Here is a 5,611-nt window from a genome sequence, read left to right on the forward strand (position 1 = left end):
TCAACTGGCGCTAGTGTCTATGCGACTTCCGTGAAGCAAATTGAAGCAGACAGCAACCAGTCTACATTTGCGTTGCTCCTGTGCATTCCTATGGGAACACGCGCGTGCATTTTGTCTCTTCGCCGGAAAACAACACTGACCGCTTTGGTTATTTGGGTCGTACCGAATAGTATGTACCTTGATTAACATTCTAAAAGTGTAATTGCTTTAGTTAGCGCACTTTTCTTCATCGGTGAGCGATGTTTAACTTCGCTACATTTCAGTCCGAAACATGTATTCCACAGCAGGTGTGTAAAAACAAGCGACGATTCAAAGCAAAATAACAACCGAAAGGAATATAGAGTAGTGTTCAAGGCTCGCCAGCATCCCGGTGACGCTTATATATATGCTAATAAGCCAGTCTTCTCACCATATGAAAATGACCCCTTCGTGCATGAGCGGATAAAGACATTCAAAACGTTAACAATAAAGTACGTGGGCCATGAAATGTGTCTCTTCGTATTGTTTTATCTGCCGGGCACCTTTAAGCCTGCATGCAGACACCTGTTCTCAAAGATTTCGAGCGTGCGGGTAAACGTAGAACAAGCATCTTCGCGCAGATCAGAAAGAATAAAGCGGTACTTACTTAAAATCGGAATATATTACGTGGCCTTCAATTTATTTTGATCGTGCATGCACTGGTAGTTACTGATCCACATGTGCGACGAAACCGCCCTATCCGACGTCCGATCGGAGGCGAGGGTTTTCAGTGCACTCCGATGCTACGAAAACCCTCTCCCCCGAGGTCATTCCGGCAGTCCGCACGTCGGATCGGACGGTTTCGTCGGTCATGTGTTTCGCGCTTTAGTAGTTCTTGCCGTCTCTCTTGGCTTTCCAGATGTCCTTCGTTCGTTTGGCACTTATATCCCTCATGCTGAAAAGCGCCGACATCGTGTTCGCGCTAACAGTGTCCGACAGTGCACATAAATACACGTACGAAGCCGTTTTAGCGCCGTTTTTAATGCAACGACTTTGAAAGAAAAAAAAAGCAGTAACTGACCAATTATTTCATCTGCGTGACTGAGAAATGTTCCAATGCGCCTAGTACGCACGAATTATTCGTGATATTTGCTCTTATAATCGAGCGCAGAGAGGAAATGCACTTGTTTTTTCTCATAGAAATTGCTTGCTGTCTGCTTCAATTTGCGTCAGCACACTAGCGCCACTTGAACCCTTAGCGTACATTATAATAAATCTATGGCCCCGGGTCTCTATGGCCCAGGGCGCTTGACCAGGCTTGACCCCCATGTTGTTTGACCCAGTTTGACTGTTACGTAAACAGTACATCTTTGGAAGTATATCATGCCTGATGTGTTTTTCCTTTCGGGGTTTTTCCCGCCATTGGGCTCCATCGGTCCTCGCCTCTCCACCTCGGCATGTGAGACCTCGTCTTTTCAGCAGGCCGCCTTGGCCCTGCTTCTTTTCCTTATTATTTTTGTGTTGTTTTTTTTTTTCCGAATCACAACACTTTTCTTGCATTTCTTTTTTGTCTCACTTTTTGCCTCTCGTGAGCTTTTGATCAGACTCCGTGCCGAAGATGTGGTAACAGACAAGCATGTTTTTTTTTTTTTTTGCGTGTTAGGTAATGTTAGAGAGTGATGTGTGAGGTCTTTTTGAATATTTCCATCCACCACATTTTTTTCCATATAGAATGTATTTCATGTCCATACTGTCGAACGTCGCTAGGGTTAACGCCATCCGCTCCGTTTAGAACGCCGTAACGACCGTCCATCTCTTTTCCTTGACTGGGGAAACTGTTCTCGTTTTCAATTTGGGTGAAATTTTTAACATTTTTGTCAATCTTTGAAACGATGTCTTGCACCTCCACGCATTTTGTTTGACTCGCTCGTGGTGTAGGGCAGTCGAGGGCGGGCAACGGAGGCGAGCGACGCGTTAACCGCATCGCCCACACGCTGTGCACCGATCGAGATGCGAACGGTACCTCGTTCCCCTCAGGTCCGTCTACCAGCGGGGCCGAGGTTTGCAGTACTCCGCCGGTCCAAGGGACCAAGCGGAAGCTGACGTGCCTCTCCCCCCCCCCCCCCCCCCCCCCCCCCCCCCCCCCCCCCCCCCCCCCCCCCCCCCCCCCCCCCCTTCCCGAAGGAGCAGTCCAACGTGCACGTCGCGACTTCCGCAAAGGGGTACCTGGAGATGGGAGCAGAAGGCGGCGAATCACGTAAGCGCTGACATCAGGGGTGCCGACAAAAAGACTGAGAAAGGAAGAGCGGAGAACGAGAGCGGACAATAGGTTGGGCGTGCTCGTTTTGCCACGACAACTTGAAGACATTGAGCACTTGTTAATTTTGTTTTATACGACGTCCGACGTCAATGTTTTCCTCTCTGTAAGTACTAAGTAAAGCTGGAAAAACGATAGGTGCCGACCTTGCAAGTGGTGCTTTCCTGCTTCTTTGTCTGAAAGCATCGTCAGTGATCTGGGCCCTTTGGGAAACACCGTCTATGTCCCGCTATTCCAAAGCAGCTGCAGTGCATGCGACCTTTGACTGTGGAATATTATATTATCTCTATAAATGATATGTAGGGAAAGGTTCCTTTTATTTCGGCTACTTCAGCACGTGGTGGCCTCCGGAAAGAGACCCAAACTTGCGTCTTCCCGCCGCAGAACCTGTCCCTGACGGCCCTTGTCCCAAGCCTGGAGCAGTTGTTGCTCCAGGAACGGGAGTTGCTCAACCGGGCCCTGCTGGCAAAGGACGGGGAGCTGAAGCACCTGGCGGGCGTCAAGGTGGACCTGCACCTCCAGCTCACAAACTTGGTCAAGCAGCTGGAGCTCCTGGAGGCCGAGGAGTCCGGGCCCCACATCGCGCCCAGTGAGACCGTGGAGTTGACGTGAGGATCTCGGGGGCGGGGTGGGAAGGGGGGAGGGGGGGGGTCGAGAGTGGAGCAGAATGCGGCGAATCACGTAAGCGCTGACATCAGGGGTCTCGAGAAAAAGACTGAGATAGGAAGAGCGGACAATAGTTTGGGCGTGCTCGTTTTGCCGCGACAACTTGAAGACGTTGAGCACTTGTTAATTTATATTTAGGCCACGCCAGCGCTTGACCAGCAACATACATACCCTCTGCACTTTCTCCACTCGATTACTTCGCGTCGCTCTCGATGGGACTTTAATCTTAACTTGTGCTCATTTCTCTCTCAACTCTCACTCCGTCCCAATATTCCTGCATCGCTCTCGATGCGTCTCCTCTCAAGTCTCTTAGTCGACTCCCCCTCTCAACTCTCGTGCTCTCAGCATAGCTACCCTGATTTCTTCCTCTCTTTCACTCTCTCCCACTAACACGTATTGTCATCTCCGAAGGACGGCTAAACATATGCCGACAACCAAAGTCAAATCACAAGTCAAGTTGGCGCCACGAAACCAAAACGGCCCTCTGCCGCCGACTCTGTAGACATTCCAGTTATCGACCCCCACAAATGCACGTGGAAGTCGTTAAGGTACCTCTCGTGTCCACAATAGCCGATTCCCGGTACAGCCCTGACAGGTGATGACACCGGATGGGACCGCCATCAACGGCACAATGCGCATACGCAAACCGACTGTGGCATTGGGGCCGAGGCACCGCTCCGCTTTCTCCCGACTGTTCACGGCCACGCAGCCCTGCCGGGCGGCCACTAAAAAGGACTCCAATCGAAAGCCAGGCATCCTTCATGAGCCAAAGTAACACGCTACACTCCTGTGACTCGGAGGTTCCAGCATGTTACACAGGCTACATACAAAAAATTACACAACTTGGAACATATGCAGTTACTCTAGTGAGGCCACGTGCTTCACTGATCCATTTAGTAGTTTAATTGAGCACTGTACATCACCTCTTTCGTAGCATCTTGCTCTCTTGTTGTGAATCTTGGTGAAAGTCCGATAAAAGTCGGTGTAAAAAAAATAATGCATTCTCGTTAGACTTGTAAGGTGTTTTGTAGCAGATTATTGGACAAGCATTTGGCATTCGGGGATCGACGCGTTCAGCACTGACAGCCGCCATGGCAAACTCACATTTCCTAGAACTGCTACAAGAGGTACGGCAACTTCCAGAATGACTCCAGCGGTGCCGACAAGTACTGCCAGTGGTGCGTGGAGGGAGGGAGCCTTGTTTTGTGCGACTCGTGCAGCCGCAGCTTCTGCAAGTCGACATCCGACGCAACCTGTCCTGCAGGGAACTGGGCCGCATCATGTCCCTGGACGTTTGGAACTGCTACGTCTGCAGCGCGTCTCCGATCTAGGGCCTCGTCGACTATGCCGACATGATACGTGAGTTCAGCAAGAAGCAGCAGAAGAGGCTGTCGAGCCAACTGGCCTCCTCGGCTGACTCGCGGCGACAAGGTTAGCAAGGAGGTGCAGCTGAAAATGATAGCGGAGGTGATGTCGCAGATTCAGCGGGCGCTGGACGAATTCAGCAAGGCAGAAGAGGCGAAGGGCGCTGGCCCCGAAGACCTCATGAAGATGGCCGAGCTGATGCACGCCAATGCAATGAGGCTGGCCAAGATAATAGAAGGCCTGTATCGTTTGCAGCGGCGGAAGAAACAACTGCAGTGCACGGACCGCACGAGGGTTGCAGACAAGAAAAAGACTTCGAAGGAGGCAGAGGTCAAGGGGAAGGGCAGGACAGAGGAGGATGGAGCAGACTGCGAGGACTCTCTGGTGGAGTCTCAGTCACTTCTAGCCGACCTGACTGAGTAGGATTTTCCCAACGAGTCTGGGTCACTGGCGACTCCCGTTGTCGCAGAGCTCAGTCCGAGCCAGATCGAAGCGTCTGCGAGCCGGAATCCTACGGCCGCGGATGAATCGGCTGCGGAGGTGGGTGGTGCCGAGACGCAGGACCTTTGCAACCTTGACATGGACAGCAGCGCTTCGTCGGTAGAAGGTGACAACCTTTGCGATCTGCCGACTGAAAGCTTCAATAGCTCGTGGGAAGGAAACGAGCTGTTGACGGCACAGACGAATGACGAGCAGCGCAAGAAGCGTTCTCCGCTCAGCAAGAACGAGAAGGCTCGTCAGGCCCTAATGCGCAGCCTGCGGCACTCTGAGGACGGTTCCAGTGACGACGACAGCGAGTATGACCGGCTGCTGGCGCTGAGGTCGCGGCGGAACCAGAAGACGACTCCGACGAGGTGGCAGGCAAAGTGGAGTCCCAAGAAGAAGGCGCAGGAAGCAGATGCGGCTCCGTTGTGCTGTGTTGGCACTACTGTCGGCTTGGCGCATGCACGAATGCTTCGCTTTACGTGAATCTGGTATCTACGCACACACAGCCCGATGTGGGCAAATTCTGTTTTGTTTGTAAACGGCGTGTCGGCCTATATATTTTTTTTTTGAAAGCTCTGGAACATTTTCAGACCTGGCAAGCCCTAAAATTGCTAGTATTTCTATTGAAGCCGGTTTCAGCGTCTGTGGAAGGTCTAACTTGACTCTCTCTCTCTCTTTCTCAGCTTTTGCCACTTTGATGAAGTCTATTTGGAGGAGCAGCAACGAGGGGTACGCCATCAGCCCCCAGGCATTCCGTAGCCAGATACAGAAATTTGCTGCCCAATTTATGGGATACAGGTGAATGACACACTTCCTCAT

General features: G+C 51.6%; 1 pseudogene; it reads right to left on the reverse strand.

The window, feature by feature from the left end:
* Window positions 1-4,059: 4,059 nt before the first annotated feature.
* On the reverse strand, window positions 4,060-5,611 carry LOC115326166 (annotated as a pseudogene).

Source organism: Ixodes scapularis, unplaced genomic scaffold, assembly GCF_016920785.2.
Source record: "Ixodes scapularis isolate PalLabHiFi unplaced genomic scaffold, ASM1692078v2 PGA_scaffold9__187_contigs__length_104089568, whole genome shotgun sequence".
NCBI classification, from domain to species: Eukaryota; Metazoa; Arthropoda; class Arachnida; order Ixodida; family Ixodidae; genus Ixodes; species Ixodes scapularis.